Source organism: Poeciliopsis prolifica, unplaced genomic scaffold, assembly GCF_027474105.1.
Source record: "Poeciliopsis prolifica strain line A6 unplaced genomic scaffold, Auburn_PproV2 SCAFFOLD045, whole genome shotgun sequence".
Classification (NCBI taxonomy): Eukaryota; Metazoa; Chordata; class Actinopteri; order Cyprinodontiformes; family Poeciliidae; genus Poeciliopsis; species Poeciliopsis prolifica.
The window spans coordinates 4581479-4591964 of NW_026562420.1; the positions used below are offsets into that span (position 1 = coordinate 4581479).

Here is a 10486-nt window from a genome sequence, read left to right on the forward strand (position 1 = left end):
TGTTCAGTGTTCAGGTGTTCTGTGTTCAGTGTTCAGGTGTTCAGTGTTCAGGTGTTCAGTGTTCAGGTGTTCAGATGTTCAGTGTTCAGATGTTCAGTGTTCAGTGTTCAGATGTTCAGATGTTCAGTGTTCAGGTGTTCTGTGTTCAGTGTTCAGGTGTTCAGTGTTCAGTGTTCAAGTGTTCAAGTGTTCAGTGTTCAGGTGTTCAGTGTTCAGGTGTTCAGTGTTCAGGTGTTCTGTGTTCAGGTGTTCAGTGTTCAAGTGTTCAGTGTTCAAGTGTTCAAGTGTTCAGTGTTCAGGTGTTCAGTGTTCAGGTGTTCAGTGTTCAGGTGTTCAGTGTTCAGGTGTTCAGATGTTCAGTGTTCAGATGTTCAGTGTTCAGTGTTCAGATGTTCAGATGTTCAGTGTTCAGGTGTTCTGTGTTCAGTGTTCAGGTGTTCAGTGTTCAGTGTTCAAGTGTTCAAGTGTTCAGTGTTCAGATGTTCAGTGTTCAGGTGTTCTGTGTTCAGGTGTTCAGTGTTCAAGTGTTCAGTGTTCAAGTGTTCATGTTCAGTGTTCAGGTGTTCAGTGTTCAGGTGTTCAGTGTTCAGATGTTCAGTGTTCAGGTGTTCTGTGTTCAGTGTTCAGGTGTTCAGTGTTCAGGTGTTCAGTGTTCTGGTGTTCAGGTGTTCAGTGTTCAAGTGTTCAGGTGTTCAGTGTTCAAGTGTTCAGGTGTTCAGTGTTCAGGTATTCAGTGTTCAGGTGTTCAGTGTTCAGTTGTTCAGTGTTCAGGTGTTCAGGTGTTTAGTGTTCAGGTGTTTAGTGTTCAGGTGTTCAGATGTTCAGTGTTCAGATGTTCAGTGTTCAGGTGTTTAGTGTTCAGGTGTTTAGTGTTCAGGTGTTCAGATGTTCATGTGTTTAGTGTTCAGGTGTTTAGTGTTTAGGTGTTCCGTGTTCAGGTGTTCAGTGTTCAGTGTTCAGGTGTTCAGTGTTCAGTTCTTCAGTATTCAGTGTTCAGGTGTTCAGTGTTCAGGTGTTCAGTGTTCAGTTCTTCAGTGTTCAGATGTTCAGTGTTCAGGTGTTCAGTGATCAGTTCTTCAGTGTTCAGATGTTCAGTGTTCATGTGTTCAGTGTTCAGTTCTTCAGTGTTCAGATGTTCAGTGTTCAGGTGTTCAGTGTTCTGTTCTTCAGTGTTCAGATGTTCAGTGTTCATGTGTTCAGTTCTTAAGTGTTCAGATGTTCAGTGGTCAGGTGTTCAGTGTTCAGTTCTTCAGTGTTCAGTTCTTCAGTGTTCAGATGTTCAGTGTTCATGTGTTCAGTGTTCAGATGTGAACAAGTGTTCAGTGTCCAGGTGTTCAATGTTCAGGTGTTCAGTGTTCAGGTGTTTAGTGTTCAGTGTTCAGGTGTTCAGGTGTTCAGGTGTTCAGGTGTTCAGTGTTCAGATGTTCAGTGTTCAGATGTTCAGTGTTCAGGTGTCCTGTGTTCTGTGTTCAGTGTTCAAGTGTTCAGTGTTCTGTGTTCAGTGTTCAGGTGTTCTGTGTTCAGTGTTCAGGTGTTCAGTGTTCAGTGTTCAGATGTGAACAAGTGTTCAGTGTCCAGGTGTTCAATGTTCAGGTGTTCAGTGTTCAGGTGTTTAGTGTTCAGTGTTCAGGTGTTCAGGTGTTCAGTGTTCAGATGTTCAGTGTTCAGATGTTCAGTGTTCAGGTGTTCTGTGTTCAGTGTTCAGGTGTTCAGTGTTCAGTGTTCAAGTGTTCAAGTGTTCAGTGTTCAGGTGTTCAGTGTTCAGGTGTTCAGTGTTCAGATGTTCAGTGTTCAGGTGTTCTGTGTTCAGGTGTTCAGTGTTCAAGTGTTCAGTGTTCAAGTGTTCAGTGTTCAGGTGTTCAGTGTTCAGGTGTTCAGTGTTCAGATGTTCAGTGTTCAGGTGTTCTGTGTTCAGTGTTCAGGTGTTCAGTGTTCAGGTGTTCAGTGTTCAAGTGTTCAGTGTTCAAGTGTTCAGTGTTCAGGTGTTCAGTGTTCAGGTGTTCAGTGTTCAGATGTTCAGTGTTCAGGTGTTCTGTGTTCAGTGTTCAGGTGTTCAGGTGTTCAGTGTTCAGTGTTCAGGTGTTCATTGTTCAGTATTCAGGTGTTCAGTGTTCAGGTGTTCATTGTTCAGGTGTTCAGTGTTCAGTGTTCAGGTGTTCAGTGTTCAAGTGTTCAGTGTTCAAGTGTTCAGTGTTCAGGTGTTCAGTGTTCAGGTGTTCAGTGTTCAGATGTTCAGTGTTCAGGTGTTCTGTGTTCAGGTGTTCAGTGTTCAGTGTTCAGGTGTTCATTGTTCAATGTTCAGTGTTCAGGGTTCAGGTGTTCAGGGTTCAGGTGTTTAGTGTTCAGTGTTCAGATGTTCAGTGTTCAGGTGTTTATTGTTCAGGTGTTTAGTGTTCAGGTGTTCAGATGTTCATGTGTTTAGTGTTCAGGTGTTTAGTGTTTAGGTGTTCCGTGTTCAGTTCTTCAGTATTCAGTGTTCAGGTGTTCAGTGTTCAGTTCTTCAGTGTTCAGATGTTCAGTGTTCAGGTGTTCAGTGTTCAGTTCTTCAGTGTTCAGATGTTCAGTGTTCATGTTCAGTGTTCAGTTCTTCAGTGTTCAGATGTTCAGTGTTCAGGTGTTCAGTGTTCAGTTCTTCAGTGTTCAGATGTTCAGTGTTCATGTGTTCAGTGTTCAGTTCTTCAGTGTTCAGATGTTCAGTGTTCAGGTGTTCAGTGTTCAGTTCTTCAGTGTTCAGATGTTCAGTGTTCATGTGTTCAGTGTTCAGATGTGAACAAGTGTTCAGTGTCCAGGTGTTCAGTGTTCAGGTGTTTAGTGTTCAGTGTTCAGGTGTTCAGGTGTTCAGTGTTCAGTGTTCAGATGTTCAGATGTTCAGTGTTCAGGTGTCCTGTGTTCAGTGTTCAAGTGTTCAGTGTTCTGTGTTCAGTGTTCAGGTGTTCAGTGTTCAGATGTTCAGTGTTCAGGTGTTCAGTGTTCAGTGTTCAGATGTGAACAAGTGTTCAGTGTCCAGGTGTTCAATGTTCAGGTGTTCAGTGTTCAGGTGTTTAGTGTTCAGTGTTCAGGTGTTCAGGTGCTCAGTGTTCAGATGTTCAGTGTTCAGATGTTCTGTGTTCAGGTGTTCTGTGTTCAGTGTTCAAGTGTTCAGTGTTCTGTGTTCAGTGTTCAGGTGTTCATTGTTCAATGTTCAGTGTTCAGGGTTCAGGTGTTCAGGGTTCAGGTGTTCAGTGTTCAGGTGTTCAGTGTTCAGGTGTTCAGTGTTCAGGTGTTCAGGGTTCAGGTGTTCAGGGTTCAGGTGTTCAGTGTTCAGGTGTTCAGTGTTCAGGTGTTCAGGTGGAGTGGGTTTCACTCTGACAATTCACCAGCCACTTCACAATCAGCTGCCCCTCTTACTGCTGCCTCCAGCACTGTAATCATTAACTCTTACTGCTGTTCGGACTGTTTTTCATTGCTTAGTGTTAGTTCTGTCCTTCGTGATAATTATAAGAGCCAATATCATAAATGAAAGTATTGCACTTCAGCTGCAGCCATATGTTATTGACACCAGAGAGCTGGTAAATCGGTCGGTTTACTTCTAGAACAGATCAAAGCTACTGACTTCTACATGCTTTTTATTGACTTCAAGAGGTTTGCACAGAGCAGGTTCTCTGCTGCCTTGACAAGTGACATTTATTCCACAGGTATTGATAAAGCCACATCTCCTATAGATGCATTAAACTTTGTTTTATTGGAAGATAGGGAGTCCACCAGACTGAGTCTGATCAAATATTGTGATTTGATGCACTTAACTGACACAGACGTATGTTATAATTGGGGCCTCCCCATAGCAATCATAGGGAGATCAGTCAAATCAGTCACTGCCTTCATGCATTGCATGACAGGCACCTATTGTTCTATATAGGCACCTATTGTTCTATATAGGCACCTATTGTTCTTCACCTCAAAATAACTGCCACTTCCTAGTGCCATTAATGTGGCCTGCACCCCTGCGTGGTCCCTGACAATATATATATCAAAAGCTGCATCTCGGTCCCGTGAGGGGAGTTATTACTTTTGTTGGCATTTTGAGTAACTAACAAAAAACAAAAAATTAACAAAAAACAAGCCAAAAACAAAAAACTAACTGACCCAAAACAGTGTCAGTTACACTCAAAATGGATAGAATTTTGTCTCCCTCTGAGCTGCTCTTTAGAACTGCAGTGATGGCAGAATGTCAGAATTACAAACATGGTGGAACAACTGCTATAAACTCATTGCATCTCTGAATAGCGCTGTTTGTTATATCTCATATGCATATCATCTAGTGGTGGCAAAAGCAACAAAAAATTTAGTATGCTCTGGACTTAAGATGGAGTACATGCACACATATTCATGACATGCTTTGATTAAATTAATAAATGTAATTCCAGTACTGAAAAATAAGTCTTTCTAACCTGAGAATGTGAACCTGTACTGGGCTGATTATGTTTTCACACTGCTCCTGTAGAAGATTCATAACTTATAACTTATAAGTCTGAAACAGGAAGAGGTTTGAAAAAACAGTCTGTGTGCTACACTCAAGAGAGAGATTCATTTGACACATTAAAGAGTGATGTCATCACTGCTGATGTCATCACATTGAAGCTGGACATTCTAATGGTGCATTCACATCAAACACGTTTTGAGAGGCAGGCGAGTGTGGTTTATATTCAAAGTCTATGTGGAGTGTTGGATGTGCTAGATGTGTCCAACAGTCCAAACGGTTCAAATCGGACCGCATAGTGTCACATTAGGTCAGCGCTTCTCAATCCAGTCCTCAGGCCCTCTGCTCTGCATGTTTCAGATGTGTCTCTATTTCAGAACAGCTGATCCAAATGATTGCATGAGCTTTTTTCATAAAAACTGACTGGGCGTCCACCTCTGTCTCACACACAACAGTTAGCAGAGGATCCATTACCATAGCAACGGAACACAGCAGGACTACAAAAACGCATCACTGTAGTTCTAATTATGGCAGAACTCTCAAGAATGAGCTGGCCTGAGACAGTGCATTAACATTAGCACAAAGATGAGCATTTCACTGCACCCTACTAGTGCACTGCATATGCAGTGCAATAAGATGAGCCTACATTATGTTTTTCTTTTGGGATAAGACTCTGCCTGACTAGCATGAGCCTTTTCTCTAAATTAAGCTTTTAGCTATTTTTGTTATTCATTAGCAATGTTTAGGACACTGAATGTAGCAAGTCAATGTAAGACAATATTCTAATGATACCCCACATGCTATTGACAGCATGTAGGCTTACATTAGCATTTTGGATAATTTTTGCTTACACACTAATGACGTACTGAATAGTGCTAGTCCATGTTACTAAGCATCACATGCTTGTGACGCTCCACAGGCTGTTAACTACCATTTAGCTAAGCTTAGCATTGATGCTAATTTTTAGCATCAGAATGCTGGGTCCAAACTGACAGGCATACTTTGGCAAGCCCCAGTTAAATTTCTTCAGAAATTTTCTAATTCTGCCTATACATTGCTTCTCGGGGACAAATAAATGATACTGAACTGAATTAATACCGTAATCGAAAACCACAAATGGACACTAATGTTTCCGTATGTCTATATAATAACTTAAAACTTTGTCTCTGGTATAATTAGTGTGAATGCTGTCAGGATTCCACTTTTCTGGTTGCTCCGTAAAATTTCGCTGCGCTTCTTCTACTGCATACTTTGTGGTATTTTCACCATTCAACTTTTGTACTATTCAGCTTGCTATTCTAATACCGGCTATATCTCTTGGTATTCATGACCTTCATACTTTTTATAATATTCGGCTTTTTATGAAGTTTTCACTCGTGGGGGAAACCGCTCCATCCTGTGGAAGATGGTCCTGACTCGGAGGGACTCGGATGCCGGCCCTGACTCAGTGACTCGGCCGATGGTCCCTACTCAAAGGATGGTCCCGTCTCAGATGTCGGTCCCAACTCGGAGACTGGTCCCGACTCGGAGGCCGGTCCTGACTCGAAATACGATTCCGACTCAGGACAGTCTCAACTCGGAGGGACTCAGAGGCAGGTCCTGAGTCCGAGACCGGTCCTGACTCGGAGGAACTTGGAGGCTGGTCCCCACTTGGATACAGTGACACCAGCCACATGCATTGCAGGTAGATTGTAGTAAGGAATTGATTAATGCCTGGTTTCAAAATTAGTAAACTGGACTTATTATTTTGTGTCCATTGTTGGACACAACACGGTTCGATCAAACCGTTATACCGAGGATTTCTCTCAGCTAATGTGTCTCTCAGGTTTTGACAATCGGTGACATCAGATGGTGCAGCGCGCTGGGCATTACACTAAGGAAATAAGGAAGGGAGGGTCAGTGGAGAGCACCGGAGTTGAGCCTTTTTTCATTCAGTGTCATCAACAGTAAGAGAAAAAGGCAGGAAGAAACGATATAGACGATAATTAAAATGACGTCGATAGTTTTAATTTTTTGATTTATCGTTTATCGCGACAGGCCTTTACAGGACCCAATTCTGAACATGATTCCGACTTAGAGATCGGTCTTGTCTCAGAGGACCGTCCCCACTCAGAGGACAGCCCCGCCTCGCAGGTCGGTCCTGACTCGGAGGCTGGACAAGGCTCAACGTTTGGCCCATTCTTAGATGGTTCCTGAGTCTAAACAACGTCTGAATCATATCCACAACAGACAGCATGTTGAAAGCTCTTCCATGCCTTTTTCAGGTAGTCTTTTTGAAGATTAATTTTCCTAGGACTTGCCAGGTTCTTCTGAAACACTGTATAACCTTGTAAATAGCTATTCGGTTGTCACTTTTTATCATCTTAAACAGCAATTCTCTAAGTATGTCCTCATTGCCACAGAGAAGTTGAAAGATGGTTCGGGAGAGTTTTCTTTCCATCTTGTCAAAAAAAACAAAAACAAACAGAATCGATGTCCTTTGCTCCTTCCGAGAGTTTAGGAGCTAGCTTTTTGTGGAAAGGGTCTGTGTGCTTCATTTTGTAAGAGGCATTTCTAGATGTTTTACTGGACTTATAAATCAATCGCCAAAGAATTTTTTATTGCACTGCAGTGCAAATACACTCCAGGGATGGACCACTGTCGGTCTCATACCTTATTTGGAAATGGGACCACTCCAGAAGTGAAGGGGACGCTATTTCCTGTATTATCCGCAGCCTCACTTTTTTATTTTCTTTTGAAATCTGTGATATATTTTCACCTTTCAGAAGAATGGTCACTCTCAGCATGTATTTAAACTTCTCTCTTTTATTTAGTTCAGCGCAGCTCACGGTTTTTAACAAATTCTGTAGCTTTCAGTGTTCTTTTAAATCTGCTCCTCAGTCGCATCTTTTCGGGGTCTACTGCTGCCTCTAGTGGCGTGGGGGTGGTAACACAACTAATTTAATTATATTATTAAATCAGAAAACCACAAAGTCTTTATTATTTATTAATTCTGGCATTACTGGACCCGTAAAAGATAAGTTCCCTCACAAAAGAACACACCTTTTCATTTTCTTATGGAAGTAGAGGTAATTAAATGAGATAAACAAAATCTGAAAGTGGTTCCAGTTTTACTTGATGACTAACCTGTTGAAACTCTGGCAAATGTTAAATTCCTTGTGTCGTTCTTGGACAATCAGCTTAACTTTGGTCACTAAACACCTAAACTCTAAACACCTGAACACCTGAACACTGAACACTGAACACCTGAACACTGAACACTAAACACCTGAACACTGAACTGAAACATTGACTGTATCTTTAAGAACTGTTCTCAGAGATGCTATCTTTAAAAAGACCCAATGATCTTGGGGGTTATCCAACCAGAGGTTATGTACAACCTCTGGTTAGGTAGAGGTCATTGAGTTAAAACGTTAACATTCTAACTTGAGTTTTAGTTCAACTCGAGTTAAAATGTTTTATCTTAAGTTTTAACTTTTCATCTTCTCAGCTGGTTTGGTCTCATGAGCTGCAGACTAACAGTCAGTCTTTTAAGAACTTTCAATGGTAGGTATAACTGCAGGTAAATGGTGGTGAAACCAAAAGCAAGTGTGTTTCAACTGTTTGCTGAAAGATGATGGAAGATGCAGGAATATTTTAGCAGAGAGCATCCATCCTCTTTCTTCATCAGTTTGACCCTCTGAGCTCATGAAGTCGTTACAGTTTTTCTCTGGTAACTAACAATCTATTAGAAATCATTTATTAACTGGGCAATAATTATTCTTAACCAAACTAAATAACATTTATCTTTAAGGTTGGTAAAGTATTTTGCTCTATTCACAAATTGTTGATAATGTGATTCTATGAATATGATTTGTCGTTTTATAGTCGAAGGAAAATTTCCACATTGATAGACTATATAGTTTCATCTTATTTTTTTCTATAGTTGAGACTGTCAATAAAACGTCTCAGAATAATACACATGACAGCATAAAAAACAAAAATGTGATTTTTGCTTGTATCTGTTTAACAACCCTGGTTGTAACAACCTGGGTTATTCTTCTGTGAACCTAATTCATTTGTTTGTTATTGACTTTTGCTCAATTAAATTTCTTGCATATACTGCAAATGGTATTTTATTATAGCTGATCATGTTTTTTTATGGACCAAAACTGACCTAATAAGAAATAAAAGCATAAATATATATTTAGTTTTTCATTGTCTTTACACATGAGTTTCTGTCAAGAAATTAATATATTTTTTATTTCATTTCCCCTAAACATGCTTTTATGTCAAGAAAAGTAGATCTTATACAAGCCCTTCTTCTTTTGTCATTCCCTCCTCTCCTTTTTCTGTTTGTCTTTTTTCTATTTGTACTTTTTCTACTTGTCCTTTTTCTGCTTCTCTGTGTGCATCTTTATGTTAATGAGGAGAGCTGCTTTCTATGTCCAGCTCCTCTACTATTGGACAATAGAGCTTTGGATTTGGAATGGACATCACTGCGTAAGACGTTGGGCGTTTACGTCTCGCGCAGTTGCTCATTGCCATCTTTACAGGCCACAGACCAAAACAAACTCTATCCCAGTGTTTTTATTGTGTTACTGACCGCAGTTACATTGGTTTTGGATAGTCCAATAGTCCACCAACATTTTTTTACAATACTCTAGCCTAAGTCAACATGATGGAATTGCGAGAAAATCTTGGCCCAATTGCAGTAAAATCCCCCCTGATGACTGGACAGCACCCCGTTTACATGCCTGTGTTCTCGTTACGGGCATGTTCAGGTCACAGTAGTAGTATATCTAATACATCTATAGTTGATATGTAACATCGTTGAAATGGTTCAGATTAAATTCTGCTAAAATGGGTTTCATAGTTGTCCTGTAATGAGTGGTTTTTGGCGCCCCCTACTGGTTGCCTATAAAAGGAGGAGAAACTGCAGATTCCACACAGCCTGTTAGGCACTCTACTGTGATAGGTCATCAAGTCCAGTTCCTTTCTGAACAGTAGTGGTGGTTGTGCTCTGAGACTAACGTGGAGTTTTGTTGCAGTACCCAGAACTGGTGGACCAGTAGGGAGACTCACTGTGCTGTTTGTTATTAACCACTCATTACAGGTAATTATGTTATATTAAATGTCAGAAATGTATGTTGTCAGTTTTTTTCAGTTAAGTTTGTCAGTTGTTTATTATGTTGTTGGTTTGCTGTGTTTGCCCGTCTGTCAGTCTGTTTGTTCTCCGTTTCATTTAGAGGTTGCTGTTAAATAGTTCATTAGTTAAATTTGACTGTTGTCTATGTTTATTTTTCTGATTTTTCTTTATTTATAAGAGAAAGACCCGGTTGTTTGAATTTTATTTAAAGGTTGTACTATCACTCAAAATCCACTATATGATCACCTGTTACAAAAATGTGTTGTTGGACCCGATTGTAGTGATTATTTGTAGGACACAGTCTGTTCAGCACTCTACTGTGTACCCAGAACTAGTGGACCAGTGGGGAGGCTCACTGTGCTGTTTATTGTTGGACATTCATTACAGAAATTCAACCAACTAGCCTCCGCTGTGTGCTGTATGTGGGGGAAGAAGTCACACATATATGAAAACTGCTTTTTAAACTTACTGTCTCTTTTTCTCGGCCAGTCCTCTTACACATTACCAAAAAGGTCCTCGTGTGTGATCAGACACTACACCGACTTAAGAGTGTGGCCAGAGCTTTGACCATCACACTCTGCATAAATGCCTGAACAGATTTGGGAGCTGCATTTTGGATTATTGTCTGGTTAAAATATCCTTCCCCAGTGTATGTCCAACTTTGTAAGTGATTCTTCAAAATTATCCTTAAGAATCTGCTGATAATGAGTGCATCCATGCGACCCTCAACTTTAATGAGATTGCCAGTACCGGCCACCCAAACCCAAAGCATGATGGAACCTCCATGAAATTTTGTGGACAACAAGTGATTTTCTTGGAATGATGATGTTATGCATGACTTTTGGCCGCCATGCATAATGTCCTTTGTTGAGACCAAACATTAGATCACTTCTTATTCCAAA

General features: G+C 40.6%; 1 protein-coding gene across 1 annotated transcript in view; it reads left to right on the forward strand.

Annotated features, from left to right (window-relative positions):
- pde5ab (phosphodiesterase 5A, cGMP-specific, b) overlaps positions 1-10486 on the forward strand; it is a 75315-nt gene that overhangs the window by 647 nt on the left and 64182 nt on the right. The gene's annotated exons all lie outside the window — the stretch shown is intronic.